The sequence below is a fragment of the Grus americana genome, chromosome 13 (genome assembly GCF_028858705.1).
Source record: "Grus americana isolate bGruAme1 chromosome 13, bGruAme1.mat, whole genome shotgun sequence".
Lineage (NCBI taxonomy): Eukaryota > Metazoa > Chordata > Aves > Gruiformes > Gruidae > Grus > Grus americana.
Window position 1 is genome coordinate 6,539,181 of NC_072864.1, and position 16,145 is coordinate 6,555,325.

The window sequence follows — 16,145 nt, forward strand, 5'->3', positions numbered from 1 at the left end:
TTCCTCCTTGCTGCTGTCCTTTTTTTCTTCTACTTTTATCACTTTATGTGATCCCTTTTCCAATTTCCAACCTTAGTCTCCCAGAAGACCTGGAGTGGTGACGCCTGGATGCAGAGGAGATCACACTGCTTATAAATCTGCACCTTGAGGAGGCCAAAAGTTTCTTCAGCAGCAGGAGGTAAGCCAGGACTGCTGGTGGGTGTAAGGAACAGAGAGCAATGCCACACGCATTCGAGAAGATGAAGGCAACGTTCTTGCGGATGGAGACTTTGGGGCAGTATCACGGTCCTGTACAGAAAGCTTGAAAAGATCTTCAGGTGGGAACACACCACCCAGCCAGCTGCTCGTTTGGTTTAGTCCATGGACCGCTGGGGTCTGCACATCAGAGACTGAAAACTCTTGACTTACCCTAAATTTCCTCTTTGTGGACTTCTGATGTGATAGGAATGGCACAAAAATTTAAATATATCTGCTTTGCCATAACTTTTTCAGCCTGCTAACTTTCCCAGGACTACTTTCTGCTCAAATTACTGAAACTTAATTACATGAGGCTTAATTTCAGTTGCTTGGCCAGCTTTAAAAACATATATTCAAATTTGAACCACAAGGGCAGAATTTTGGGAGCCTCTTTGTCCTCTCACTTTGTGTTAGTTTAAATGAAGAAATGCCTGTGAATCTCTGCTTTATGACACCTATTCCAAGTCAGTCTCCCTTCTGGAGAGACTTCCCAGACTCTCAGCAGTTTAAGGAGGAGCACAAACTACCCTTTATGTTATAGTTTATGTTTTTGAAACTGTGCAAACAATAGATATTTGTCCCCTACTTATGCATTTTCTCATAAATAAAATGTATTGAGACCAGAGATGGAGTTACAATTGACTTTACACCGGATAAGAATTTGCATCGACATTTTACATAGAAATGTATTATCTGCACATTTCTTGACCAGATCTTGCAATGTCTAATCGCAAAAAAAAAAAAAAAGAACAGGGAGGGAGAACCAAAGGAGGGGCATGGAGAGAGAGGAGGTAACAAGACACAGATGGGGAATGGTGGAGTTGGAGGATAACACTGGCTATCAAAGTGTTATCTGAGAATTCCTATGATTAGGACTTACTATCTTTCTGACCTCACCATTTCATTATAATCTGCTGCTTAGGTGATTAATAACAAATGGCCTCCAAATTTCATTGCATTTGCTCACTTTGTCTAGAAGATTTTGCATCAGTTTGTTCCCCTCCATAAGATCTTATTTCTGGTAAGGTATGAAGTCTTTTTGTTTCTGCTGGGGTTGACTCGTTCTTCTGCTATATCAGTGTTGTATGTCGCTAGCAAGTGTCCCATAGCAATTCGAGTAGTGCTTCCATCTATCACATTGGGATGATCAAAAATACATTGCAGCTGATGTGCAAACACCGATGTATTTCTTGAGTTGGGCACCCACCTCCAACTCAGCAGATAAAAAACCCTCCAAAGAGCCAACAAAAGAGGGCTTTTTATAAACACCCCAACCCGCTAGAGGATTAGCCTTAATGCGTTGGCAGCATGCCCCTTCCTTCCGCTGCAGGAATGCTAGCCTGGCTCTGCAGCCCTGGGGTTTTTTTGTGTTACAGCATGCAGAAGAAATACAGTGCAAGACTGACTTGTAATCGTTCATGGCACTTTTTTCCCCTGCAACCCGGGCTCACCTTATTTACCTCCAAAGAGGTGAGTGTAGTGAGCAGCACCTCTCTCTGGGGAGCGGTCTCGCCTGGTCAGTGTGGCAGGAGAGGGCTCCTTGTGGGGCTGGCTGTTGTTTCTAGGAGCTCACTGACATGTCTTCAAGGGCTGAGGGTTCAGCTTCTTCTGCGTGAGAGAGAAGAGGAAATGACCTTCACCCAGCTGAGCAGGGAACAACAGGAAACCCTCATGGTCCAAAGCTGCTGCCATTTCCCACCCCCCAGAATCCGGCACTCAGGAACCGTTTTGACAAATTGTCAGGGTTTTTGTCAGGCTTTAGCTGCTGCAAATATATTAGCAAAGTATGTTGATGATTCATGCTGATTTAAGTGATGGACTAGTCATTCTGTAATGGATTTGAGAATTCCCAATCAGATTGTACTTAGTTTTATCAAGCAGGGAGCTGGCAGGCTGTGTTTTAATCAACTGATAGCATCGCTGGGCAATTGGCATCCAGCTAGTGAATAGAGTATTTCTCAAAGACCAGCTCGCTAAGTTGCAAACAGCACATCCACTCAGGTCTTTCAGGTTTACCTCCTCTTTATTTTGTTCAGCCTGTTTCTTTCCCAAATTAAACTTTCAGCTTGAAGTGCAGAAAGATGCAGCACGCAGAGATCCTGTGCTGTTCTTTCACCAGTGTTGGAGGGGGAATGGATGAGGCAGAAGACAGTTGCTCCATCCTCTAGGAAGCTATGTTGCAACAACCTCCTGGATATGGCACAAAATCCCAGAAGCATGCAAATTCAAGGATTTGATGCTGGCACAAGTTTCTGAGCACTCACGTTCCACAAGTGCAGTAAACCTCTAATGCAGGGACACAGCAGGTGAGACATGGCCTTTTCCCCTTTGAGTCAGGTCATGACCCATTATGTACTTTATTACCTAAGATGTACCCTGTGTTCTGACCTGTGCCAACAGACGTCAAGAACAGTTTCCTTTCCTGATGAGACACATCAGACTCTTCGTTACTTCCAGGAAAGACCAGCTCCCGTGGAGCATCTTCACAGCACAAATCCTCAGGTCCCATAGCTACCCTAACTAATTTCCTCCTCAGGATTTATGTTCTATCACAGTTATTGAGTTGTGCAGCCATCTACACCCACGTAGCTGTACTCCAGCACAGAGTCAAACCTGGGGAGCTGGTTTGTTGTGCCTAGCTCCTGTGTAGTAGTTACTGTGCTTAGCAACCCACCTCCAATATAAATATATCTGCTACTCTGAAGAGCAGGCTTTGAAAAGCACCAGAAGGGATCACTCCCCCATAAGGGTTTTTTCCAACATTGCAGAGCTGTTAGGACTTTCAGGGAGAAATTCTTCTCCCAGTTAAGCTTGCCATCCAGAAAGGTCAAGATTTTAGCCCAGGCTGATGAAGCTCTGGTGCGACTTTCTGTGGTGGGGTCATGAACCTCTACTTAAAGATGGGTCCTGTCTGAACTGCTCTTGAGCCACGCAGGCATGGGGAGAGACGGAGAGCAGCCATCCATGCAGCTGGCTGTAGGGAGCCATCCATGATGTCTCTGCGTAGGGGTCCCACGGCACCGTGTCGGGGAACGGCTCACTGGGCTGCCAGCCGGACCGTGTAATCCCGTTGGTTTAAAATTGGTCAAACATTTGGGGCCCTCAGAAGAGGCCGGTGATTGAAAGGATGTAAAATAATGGTTGCTCACAAAGAGTAATAAAAATGAAAGTGAGGTATAAGGAACAGAGAGGAATGATTTATCAGGAAATTATACTCTCGAAATTGTGTTGCGAATCCCGCGTGAGGGAGGAGGTGTATGTAAGTGTGTAAGGGCCAGATCCTGCTTTGTCCAGATGACTTGAAGACACCATGAAGATTAACAATCAGTCTTGTACTTTAAGGGAAATTTCTAACTTCTATCTTTGATATTGTCTGCTGACCATTACATGAAAATCAGAGAAATCGAAAAAGATCCCTGTCTCCAGTGTTACATCCACCTGAGCACTTCACCAGAGAGTGCTTCCCCGGTGCAAGAAATGAAGCTAAGGTTTCCAGTGCCAGAACCACCAAAAGGACATGTGAAAGCAAAGCTGAAAACAGTCTGTCTTCTCTCCCTGGACTGCAGAGCACACGATTTCCACAGGGTCATTTTCTGTGTGAACATTCCTATTTGTATGTTTTACGAATTAAAATAAAAACATATCCTGCAGACGTATTCAATAATTTAATTTTACACCAAGGTAATTAATGTAGCTGAACTTTATCACAGAGCATAAGTAAGTGGGAAAAATTCTCCAGTCAGATGTGAAGAGCCTAATCTTGACTTTCCCACCAATATTTCATAGGTTTGGGTTCATTTATTACAGTGTTTGCTCACTTTTATAAAAACCCTGCTGATGGAATCATCTCATTTCTGAGAGCATCTCCAGAGACAGGAGGCACATTACAATATCTCACATTATGTGTCATTCAGGCAATGTCTCCCAAATCATAAAACCTATGGAAAGGGAATGGCACTTAAATAGCAGATTCCTCCTCCTTTTCCTTTTTCTGATCTTTTTTTTTCCCAGCAGAGCGTACTCCTCCTCATGCTATCTGACTGCTGCTCGTCTCCATTCGGTAGAAAACCAGGCTCTGATGTTGGTCTCTCCTTGCTCTAAGCGACTGCCTCATCCCATCTCACGCTACCTCATATATGGATTGGGTTTTTTCCTTCTGTCTTTGTGCTCTCATTTATATCTGTATTTTGTGCCTATAGATGCTGCTGTGTGAACTGGTGAACTGGAGCACAGAACTGATCCAGCTGACAAAATATCTGAAAAAAGCCCAAGTTTCAGAGCAATCATTTCCCTGGTCTGAATCACTGCATTTCTGTCCAAAAATTTGTGCCAAGACCAAGTCAAGATAAGTAAAAAGAGACAGGACCTCTCCAACCAGCATCGGTGCTAACTCATGGGCCTGCTCCACTACCTTATAGATTTTTTTCAGCAGTTTCAGGGATTTTGGTAAAGACCTCTAGATACTATTTTAACATTCAAATCTAAGGCCAAGACCTCAATCCCAGGTCGTTCAGTTGACCACAAAAGCCATCATCAATTTTATTTTGTATGGCAAATCCATTCCAGGTTACCACTCCCGCTATGTATGTCTTCATGTAGGAATCGTGCACCACACTATCTGGTCTGATTAATATTGGGTTATTGTGCCTACTAGTGCACTTACAACACAACTTTACACCAGGCAAATAATGCCAGCCTTTTTAAACACTGAGGACAGCAGAAAAAAGGACGACATCAGGACTAAACCAGTTCTGACAATTTCTCATTTCCATTTATTCAGAAAAAAAATCATAATTGAGACTTAAAAAAGAAAGAAAGAAAAGCCCTCCGTGACTTTAAGTGTAAAATCCATTTTAGTAGCAGGAAGCTGTTATATGGTTAGAGCAGTTATTTTTATTGTCTGTCTGGGTATAGTTTTTAACTGCAGGCACAGAATAAATCAATAGTGTCATAAAGCTACTCTCACCCTCTGCCCTTTCTAAAGGGACATTGTTCAGTGTCTGCGCTGGATGTGACACAGACTACTGCTTTGATGCACAGAATTACGCCTCGACTAATGTGTTAAGGGAGAGCTCGAAGTGCAACACATATTTACCTATATCTCTTTGTCCGTATCATCTCAGAGCCAGCAGATTAAAAGCAAAATAAAACACAGATAATAAAACACACACGAAAATGCACATAAGTTCTTCATCAGAAGAGAGGGGGCTATTCTGGTTATTCTCTTTCAAATTATATTTTCAATGAATTTGTCCATCCATAAATCTTCTCAGGTGCCATATTTCCAAGACTATCCAGGAAGAGAAAGCGTGCAGTGATTCATAGGATAGTCCCCGCAACTTAAACCTGACTCTAATCTGCTCCTTAATACAGTGAGGAAGGATGTAGCAGGATCTGACTGTAGGAAGCTGAAGCTAGATAAAATTGCCCTGGAAGTGTGCCTTTTTAATAGCAAGAGTAGTTAACGGCTGGAACAGTTGGCTTAGGAATGCGGTGGATTTAGCATTACTTTCAGTCTCTAAATCAAGAGTGAGTGTCTTTCTAAAGATATGCAATAGCTTCAGCAGAAGTTACGGCTTTGATGCCGAAAGGAGTGGGTGAAGTTCTTCAGCTGTGTTGCATAGGAAACAAAACCAGATGATTATGATGGTCCTTTTCAGCCTTTCTAATCCATCAAACCCTGGTTTGGGGCCTTTCACACATTGGGGTTTAAAGCAGCCTCTTAGCTTTTCCGGATGGTTTCTGCAGGCGATACATGTTCCAGAGCTGGGTCTGACAAACTCCGTCTGAATGGGTGTCCGGAATCGACACACTTTATAATTTATATATAAATCACTGCCTCTGAATGCAGTTCCAGATCCATTTCCCCGTGCAGCTGAGTTCACTTTGTCCCTTCTGCGCAGTGGTGATTTTCCTTTGCAAAGCAGATATGCATCTGAGCTGAAATACGCACCACGTGCCGCTGGATACCCCGAGAACAGTCACCCCTAACACGGACCACAAAGTAAACCTTTATGGATCAAATTCTTCAGAGATTTATTGTCGGCAGTGCACGTTGTCAAGTTAATTCATCGCTCCTCTCCTTGCTTGTGCATTGCAACTTCCCCGGGTTGGCACTTCTGACAAAGGCATGAAAACTGTACTTGTGCTGCAAGTGGGAGGTGGAGACAGAGAAAATCTGTGCTCTGTCTGTAGGACTCTGTGCTGAGACAGCTCTATTTTCACATCTAGTCACAAGCTGATCGGTTTTACCTTGGTTTTTGTTTTGAGGATGGCTCTCAAGAAATGGAATTGCAGTTTGGATTCAGTAAGATTAACAAAAGTAACCCAAAGAATAACGCAAGCGGTTTCTGAAGGTAGCACCGCTCATGTGTAGCTTAGTGCTTGGCAGGCAGAGAGACCGCAGGAGCTTGCACGCTCCTTGGTGAGCGTGGAAGTTGTTGACTGTGAATAACATTCATCTGGGTAACCTAATCTTTGTTTTCCTTCTCTCTGCAAAATGCTTAGTGCTGGATTTTGATGCCTATAAATACTGATTTGGATTTCCCTTCCTTCCCTCCCCACATTCTATTGAAAGCGAAGCCATCTCAGCCCGGCACCGGTTGCTGACTCCTTCCCTTCGGCTCTTCCCCAGCCCCACGGTGCGTGAGCTCGGTCGCATGCGGCCCCTCGGTTTCCCCGTGGGACGCTGGCACTTGGGAACGAGAATAACAAATGTTGGGGATAAATGAGACCCCAGTGGGTACAAAAAACAGTTTAGGAAAAAAACAACACATGAACTTCCTGGATTCTCAAACTTTTTCATAAATAGCCAGTGGCCGCCTGAATAGCAGCAAGCAGCAACAATAATAATAAATTACAGTAAATATCATGCTGCCATAAGTGACAGCAAACCAAACCCACTGCTGTTCAGAAATGAATTGGAGAAAATATTTCTTAATCTCTTTTTGTATTATTCAGCCAGCTGTAATGATTTATAGTGCTCCAAAGAAGTTGCTGTATGGAGTTGTTTCTTAATCATCCGTCTTAGCATCTTGCCATTATCCGCATGTGTCTGTGCTTTGGCGGGGGCTCCGGCTTTCACCATCAGCCGCTGCTGCCTCGGTGCACGGCCGCTGAACACGGGCTGGGGTCGGGGCGGCGCCTGCTCGCCCTGGGAATAAACTGATTTAACGCAGGGAACCTCTCAGCCTTTCTCTGGGACCCTGCTGCCTTTGGGGACAGACCTGCTCTTAGGAGGAGATGGTCTGAAATAGCAAAGCTGTGCTCAGCTGAGCGGGGGTCAGCCCCGTAACGGTGCCTTGAATGAAGGTGTTGCCCCAGAAGCCGTCTGGTTTGAGCCCATTTGGCTGTAAATAATCCACGTCCAGCGGATGTGGGGGGCTTCGGTGCTGGCGTGTGTCGGATGGGTGCCCCGCAGACGAGGCTGTCCCCCTGTGAGTCTGCGAGCGCGCTCATTATCAGCGCAGGAAAATAAAATGGTGGGGGATAAATTAAGCTGGGAACACGGTATCAATCGCTGCTGTCTTTGTCAACTTATTACCAAAGATTTATACGTGACGCAGTGAGGACTGCTCAGTGACACATTTTAATTTAATTAAATTTCCTGTTGGATTGATGTCTGATCAATCAATAATGTTAATGTTTTTGCAATTTAGAGATTAAAGCTTGGATGAGCGGATATTGAAATACTCTCACATCCAGCTGCCTGGAATATCTTCTTCTGCTTCCATTTCTCAGAGAACCTGTTTTAGGCAAGGATGCATCCTGGGGCTCGCCACGCACCTACACCAAGCTCGAAAGCTTTGCCCCATCCTGGCAGAGGGTGAGGGAGCCGTACAGCAGCGTCACTCCTCGGAGAGACGGAATTGCACGGAGCTGAGATCTGGGTTTGCGCAAAATCTGGACGGCTCTGTATGTTTTCTATCTGATGTTCAATAGAGGAGAAAGTTTGACGAACGGGGCGTTGCTGGTGTGATACTTCCCTTTGCTACAGGCTCCTTGCTCTGGAAATTGGCAGTGTAGAGGTTGCACTTGGGGTTTGGAATCTAATGGCCACCAAGGTGTCTGTCCTCCACGGCCCCTCTAGTCCCCTCTGGATCCCACTCGCTCCTCACTCAGCAACGAGTTCCCCAGTTTAACTGCTGCTTTCTAAGCTGCCGTCCAGGGGACAACGGGATCCTGGTCTGGAGCTGAATTTAACACTTCTTGAAGCTCCTTGCCTGCCCAAATTTCTCACAGATGAGCTAATTGTGCTCCACCCTTTTCAGGCTGTGAAGATAAAGAGATGCTGTAGCATGTCCACAGAACCTTTTTTCCCTCTTACTGCCTTGTTTCATTTAGTGCCTCAAATATTTTAGTAGTGAGGTCAGGAAAGGCTTTAACTTATTCAGGGGAGTTATTCTACACTGACTTTTCCATGAGGCCTTGGGGTCTTACACAGCCCATTAAAGACTTATGATTCAAGGAAAAAAAAAATAATTCATCTTTTCAAACTTGTAAAAGTGTGAACCCAAATTTCATCTGAGTTGCAGCCACGGCCACAGTCTCAGTAAGTCAAGCTAATTTGTCAGATCTTACCACCATCGAAACTTGGACGGTGAGAAATCCCAGGCTGGCTCTGAGGTCTGCAGGCTCAGACGTCCCTCTCCGTTCTCCAGGTCTGTACCATAGCTGGCTCTCTGCTGCACGGGGTGCTTCTACGCTCATTGTATTTAGGGGAGCCTTAAAAGGGCCAATTTCTTACCCAGCTGTATTTTAAAACCTGTAAAATCTGTATGTGATCTTTCCCTTAAGGATGCTCTGGTGGCTGTTTGTTGTGTACCCGTCACGCGGACACCCCCAAAGTAATGCACAGAGGGGAGAAAGGAGAGAGCGAGGGAGAGAGGAGCAGGGGGGGAAGAAAGAGCAGCTCATTTTCCACTCTAGCACGGGCACCTGAGGGGTGGAAGTCAGCAGCTTTTTGACGGTACAAGAACTCAGTAACTTAAAACAGGAAGCAAATACCATGACCAAATAACTTTGCCTTGACCTCCTCACAAGAGAGTCAATGACTTTAAAGGAAACTGGAACTTCTTGCTGGAATTCATTTGGATGTCGGTTGCTCCTTACCTCATTAGAATAGCAATATTCAGGAATGTGCCGAAAGATTTAGGCAAGCTGTAGGACGCAATGAAGTTAATTTTTGGGGAATGGCAGTTTGCTCAGCAAGAGTCTCCTTTTGCTTTTTGGTGTGAGTCAGGGAAGGCTTTACAAATTTGTGTCTCGCTATGGAAATACACCATACTGCAGAGTTTCTTCTGCTGAAACACACCGTGTGTAGTGGGTTTTGCTCTTCCTCCGTCGTAAGCTCCACCAGACACCCACTACTCGGGGCGAGAGGGCAGCCTGCCCGGGGTGCCCGGGGTGGGGACAGTTGGTGGGGTGGGAGGGGGTGTCAGTGCCTCTGTGTGTGTGTGCATACACGTGGGTGGGCAAGGCAGGGGAGAAAGGGGTATTTGCTCCTTGGAACAGACTGAGGGAGGTAACCTACTGCTAAACTAATGATTTTTGTAGTAGATCAACCTCTTTATGCTTAAGCCCTGATATATAATTCTCTCCAAGGCTGGTTTTCATACATAGGACTGCTGTAAGTTGGTCCAACTTGCTGAGAGATCATTTGAGAAACCATTTTTATCCTTCCTTCCTCACTTACTTGCTTCCTCCCTTCCTTCCTTGCTCACCTCCTCTATCTCCACCTCTCTCTCTGGACTGGGGCTGCAGTACCCTCCGTGGCGCACAGATGTGCGTGCAGCTCGGCGTGCTGCGGCGCTGCAGAGGTGGCCAGGGCGAGCTAACAGCCACCTGCCCCGCCACGGGGAAAAGCACCGCGAGACGTTGTTAAAACGGGCCGTCCTGACTGTGAGGGATTTGCCGTACCCTCCTCTTAAAAAGCAAAACGCTAGATTTTTGAAGCACGTTGTTTGCAGCAGCCTGGGTTTCAGTTCTGCTGGCTCCTGTCTTTGCTGGTTCTGGCTAAGCTGTTTCACAGTCAAAACGCACGATAAGCCTGGGAAAATCGTGTCCCGGGGAGCAGCCCAAGCTTTTGCCACGTTTGACAGTTGAGTGTTTGTGATCTAGAATTCCCGTTGCTGTTCAGCGTGCCACCTCGCTCCCTGGGGCACACTGGATTAGGCCCCGGCTAGTTTGGGGGCTTTAGCTTGTAGGCCACGCTGTAAGCGCCACGATCCTGATCCTGCAAGGAAATTCATTTAGACAGCATCGCCAGACTACTTTTTAGAGTTGTTCCTCTTACCCTGAAGAGTAAATTCCTATAGGAAAGTAATTTATGGTCTGGGAGGGCTGTTACTTACAAGCTAGTAAAATAACTTTAGCTGGACTTTACTACCTTCAGCAGCAAGCAACCATGCTGAAGCCGGGAATGAGCCTTTTCTTGCTAGCTGTGATACAGCATGATCTATAACGGAGCCACATGGTTTTTTGGCTTGCATTCATCTTGTTTCCACGCGATGTGTTTAAAAAGAAGTGATTTCTGCTTGCAATGTTTACAGTCAAGTCACGTTGTTTCAGTAACTGTGTGAGCTTTCAGTAATGTATGCATGTGTAGGATGCTAGGGGGGCTTCTAGCATAACTTGGGCTCCCTGCTTGAGACCTGTTCCCTCAACTTTAGCTGTCCAGAAATGAGCCATCTCCTCCATGCCAATCATGCCGGATCCCTCCATCTTTGGGTGGGCTGAATCACCCTTCTGAGGTAGTTTGTTCTCCTTGGGGACTGCAAGTGAAGTTGGACTTTGTGCTTGATCTTTAGATTATTAAAAAATGTCATCACAAGCATATTGTATTATAACCATCACAGTTTTTCTGCCCCTTCACTGCAAAGTGACTCCTACCTGACTGTGCCTCAGGCACCGAGTACTCTCAGGTGTCAGCTTCTGCGTGGAAATGGGCTCGGTCCAACAGGTCGCTGCTTCTGGATCTCATCACACATTCTCCCCAAGTAATTAAAACCAGAGAAGCACAGAAAGGTGGGCCCAAGTCTCCTGTAAGAATGACGTAAATAAAAAAAAGACTGAAGCCCATGCTGGTACCGCTCTGATAGCAGAGCAGAATTGGGACCACTTCATCCCTTGTAAAGCATCCCTCAGGGATGCTGAGCAAGCCTTAGCTGCAATTTTCTGTTTAAATTGGGTCTTTCTAACCTTTAGAGGAAGAAAGCTCCTTTACCCTTTACCATATTCAGCATGAGAGGAGATCTTCTGCAGTACAAATATTCAAGTATGTCCCAGTCAGCAAATTAGAATCCAGATTCTTTCTTTTATATCATGACTTACCCCGCTCTGTTTCAGGCCACAACGTGCGTGAGGGAGTATACAGCAACAGTTAGCACTTCAGTGCTGTCACAAGTAGCCAAAGCCATTGGGTTTTGTGTTACGCACAGGGCAAAGCAAGTCAAAGCCCTTTGCAACCGCCTATCATGTCTGAAGGAAAGCACGTCTTTTTAACCTTTATGTTAGGGAGCTGCCAGTTGTGTCCTGAAAATCATTGCATTTGGGATTATGCCCTCAAAAATAAAGTTTTGAGGAGCTGCGTGCCCTCCTGCTGCCATGCAGACAGTCCTAGCACCTCTGAGCTGCCGGCCAAGGCCTGCGTTAGGTTGGGAGCGCTTTTTGTTCATTATGCCTTCAAAAACTGGGAGAGATGAAAGCAAAAATGAACTTGTGGAGAAATCCCCAGCAGAGTGGTCTTCAAGTCCTGTTGAGAAATGCTCAAAAGACCAAAGCCTAGTGGTTAGGTTCAGACCAGGAACCTCAAAAAGTGGTGTGGATGATGGAGAAAAATGACTGGTTTCTCTAAGGGAAAGAAATGCTCCAGTTTCTACACTAGTGCAAGAGACCTGGACTTCCTAGGTGGAAGGCAAATAAAGCAAAGTAGAGATATGTGGGTTGCGCTTTCCATATATATTTTTAATTATGGCACATCTATCATTCTTAGCACTGCCTTGAGCAAAGAAAGATAAAACAGCAAAAGCAATAGCAAGATTTCCACACGTGTAGCCAGTCTCAAAATCAATGGGAGTTCGGTATCTAAATATCTTTAAAAACCTGACCACCAGTTCCCTGGGGCTCCCCATGAATATCACAACCTTAAATCCTGGTGGATGTACTGATGTTGCTCAGCCTGTGGAAGGCAGAGGGATGCATTCAGGACAGCATTTGGTTTGTAATGTCACGGGCTGAAAAAATGTTCCCTTTAAGGTTGGCTGGCTTAAAGCTGAGCACTCTTATTCTTCAGCATCTCTTTGGTGACAGGTAGCATTCGACCATGTACCAGCAGTCAATGAGAGAAATTTGGTGACTGTCCATGAATGCATATTAGGAGATGTTCATTACCCCCCCAGTTTTTAAATATTTTACGGGGGGAAAATGCAAACCTTCACTAACTCCTGGTAGGAGAGGAGGAACAAAGGACATTCACGCTTATTCTTTTGCATACAAATAGAACCAATAAATATTCAGGCAAATTCAAAACCAGTTTCCACTGAAGATGAGGGAATCCGCTGAGGTCTTGCCATGCGATGGATGCGAATGAGAAATCTCAGGGTGCCTCCCTTCCCGTCCTGCCGAGGCGGCACTGTGGCGTGTGCCCGTCTTGCTGCTGCACACAAGGGGTGGCTCACCCAAGGTTAGGTTACACGAGTGGCTTGCTCAGCCAAGGTGACTCCTCTCATCTGTTACATATCATAGGGTTATAAATAACAGAGCAACCTCTGTTTGATCAGGCGGGGGAAGCTGACAGCCCCCTCCCTCCTTCGGGATGCTGAAACAATTACACGCGGGAGGAAGCCGGCAAGCGCTTGTGTCTTTGCTGCAGAGAGGGTCGGGTTGGTCTTTGCTCCTCTTTAATTAGAGTTTATCGGTAAAGCAACCCCATTTTTCTGCTCCTGGAAAATCTGGGCTGTCAAGGCCTAATTCCTTGGGCCTATCAAGTGTGAGATATGTTTACCAAGTCCCTCCAGGATTAGCTGGGTTGCTATCAAAACCGAGGAGTGTATTTCTATCAATGAAAACCGCTATGACAAGGTCTGTCCCCCGAGACAAACGGCCTGTTCCATGGAGGCTTTAAATAGGAGCAATAATGGTAGTGAGCAGCACTGAGTTGAATAATTAGATTGTTCTTCATAAATCCTCGAGTGAAGACTTCCAAGCAGGTCCATTATGTGTGTCGTATGTTAGCACTGAGCTTTATGTGGTGTGGACACCGTGCCGCACCGGGCTGCGGTGATGGGTGAGTAAATCACCAAAGACTGGGACAGGAGGAGTACAGCTCCTTCCCCTCCTGCCTTTTCCCCCACGGAGATCATCTGCTCTGAACTGCAAACACCCGTGTTATTTATTTTATTGCTCAAAGAGTTTTCGAGAGGACTAACTGGAGAAATCTCTGAATATTTATGTTTTGTTTATTTATATTCAGAGACTGGAAAACACACATATTTTGTTCACGTCCCCAGACTGGTTCATTTACTGATTCACTTAAAACATCCTTGCAGATCCATTGAGAGATAACTTCTTCCTCAGAGGGATGCAGTCGTATAATAGCAGCTCAGTATTATCTCCACATATCCTTGGTGGGATTTCCTCTTGCCAACTGAGAACTGATCTTTTCTTTTTTTTTTAAAAAAAAATCTTTCTCCCTCCTCCCCTTTCAGTTATTCAGGCTTCCTCTCTCTTTCTTGCTTTCTGTTTCAGTTACAGAAAGAAATCTCAGATGAGCCAATGTCATTTAACCCTAACCCTAAGTGGGAGTTTTTAGACATTTTGGAGGAAATCCTGGAAGGCAGCAGCGTCTGCAGGCAGGGATGTACACCCACCCGATGCACGATGCGCGTGCATGCTCAGGCAAGCACTTCTGCTAGACCCAGATGCACTCCATTCACTTAGAAACACGTTTGTCAGACCTGGTTAAACAATGCTGGTAAAGACAACAAGAAATCGTGTTATTCCCCCAAGAACAGCATATACACCTAACTATTTTATCTGCCAATAAGAATCTTGTGTCACTGCAAGGTTTATAGGAGCTGACTGGCGAAGGATGCCCTGCTGGTAAATAACCCCCCCGTCCCAGGTCCCACGGCTCTCTGCATCTGAGCTGCTGCACTGCCCTTTCCAGTGCCTTGGCCGTGAAGATGCGGCACCTGCCTTTGGACCTTCCTTATAGGTAGCTGATGGGATCCCACGAGGGAAGGGACACGTCATACAATAGGGCCAGGAACGAGCACCAGCCATGAGCCAGCTTCTGATCAAGCTCGGAGCCTGCTGTCAAATGCTTCAGCTTGTGCACAAGTCTTAGGATGAGGTCTGGGCTTGGGGCGATCCACCGGCTCCGCCGTGACCCGCTGTGCTCTGGGATTGACAGCCTCGCTGCCAGGTCATCCCTCGCTTGTCCCTGATGGAGAAAGTTTGCCAGTGTCAAAACACTTCCAGGATAAACAGTGTTAAACATTTTACAAGGCAATTTAGGTGATAATCGTCAGGGTAATAGAATAATATTATCCGTATTCATTTAAAGGTGTGCTGTGCTTTCCTTTCCGATTAGCTTAAGAAACTCTTTGCCAGGCTATGAAAATAAAGTGACTGTGTGAATTTTTAAAGGCACGTTCCTCCTCGCATCCTGAGTGTGAATTCCAGGCATTTCTTATCTGTAAGAAGTTTGCATTCCTGGGACACAGTGCTCGCGCCCTCGAACACACGCTTCCCCGACGCTGCAGCAGAAGCCAGCCCCGCTCCTTTCTGCTCCGCTTGGGCAGACGGAGGGGGGGTGCGCAGATTTTCTTAGCTTGACCCCGAGCTGTGAGTGCTGAGCACAGGCCACATCCATCCGAAGGTGATGTTCGGTGTGATGCCTGGGGATTTTCGCCCAACCTTGGTTCCTAATATCTGGCCTTTCTTTAGGCTCGTTGTGCTCTGTGCTGAGCTGCCTGCAGGCAGGCAGGCTTTGTGCCGTCAGGCAGAGCCAGCAGTGAGGACATCTTCCCGTGAGCGTGTCCCAATCTAGTCTGAGAGGGGACCAAGTGGCACAGTAGTAATTCAGTAACTCAGATAATAACCACAGTTTGTAAATCAATTCATTAGATTTGAGACCACCTGTTATCTCCAAAAAAAAAAAGCAGTTTGAGATATTTTGATGTCACAGGTTCTGACCTGTATGTTGGTTAGGAGGGGAGACGTCGAGCGCAGCTCCGGGCAAACCTGGGGACTCCTGTCCCACCAAAGGCAGGTCAGAGCACACAGTAAAATCCAAGAATCCTGCACCAAAAGCAACTTATGTTCTATAAAAATGCAGTTAGGTCTTCTTAACAGGGTCCGGGCAGGTAAAACTTGTCCCAGTTTGGAGACGGGACTGAGTCATGAGCCCTACTCCTTGTTGCACCCTTTGCTTCTGGCGCAGAGCTGCTGATCTGTAATGCAGCTGGACTGAGGCACCCAGGACACTCAAAGGAAACGGGAAATGTGTCTGCAGACATTAGATGATTCAGGGTTTGCTGGCAGCTGAACAGAAGTTTTCTGGATTTCAATTTTGAACTCGGGCAGCTTTATTCCACCCCGTTCCCACAGTGGGCACCTCCATCCTCTTTCGAGCCTGACCTCAGCGCTACGTTAGTGCACGGCGTTAACGGCACTTGCCTGCCTCAGAGGCACGCTGGGGAGTCGAACACGATCTCAAAATCAGGGCACTTCAGTCACAGGACCACGTAAGCACCTTAGATGCATTGATTTTATCTTCCAGAAGGTAAGGGTCAATTTTCAAACAGTTCTGGGAAGTACCTGCCTAAGCCAAAAGCTGGTTTGCCACCATCTGATTTTGCTCTTGCTCCATGTACCTGCTGGCTGGTGCAGTGCCAGGCTCCTTC

At 46.1% G+C, this 16,145-nt stretch overlaps 1 protein-coding gene across 2 annotated transcripts in view; it reads left to right on the forward strand.

Moving 5' to 3' along the window:
* Positions 1-16,145, forward strand: part of MAF (MAF bZIP transcription factor) — a 190,103-nt gene that overhangs the window by 62,476 nt on the left and 111,482 nt on the right. Inside the window, exon 3 of one of the 2 annotated variants that reach the window (XM_054840347.1) lies at positions 77-867. The exons of the other annotated variant lie outside the window; for it this stretch is intronic. The gene's annotated coding sequence lies outside the window, so the exon portion shown is untranslated. Of the gene's footprint in view, positions 1-76; positions 868-16,145 lie in introns of those variants that run through there. 2 annotated transcript variants of the gene reach the window in all.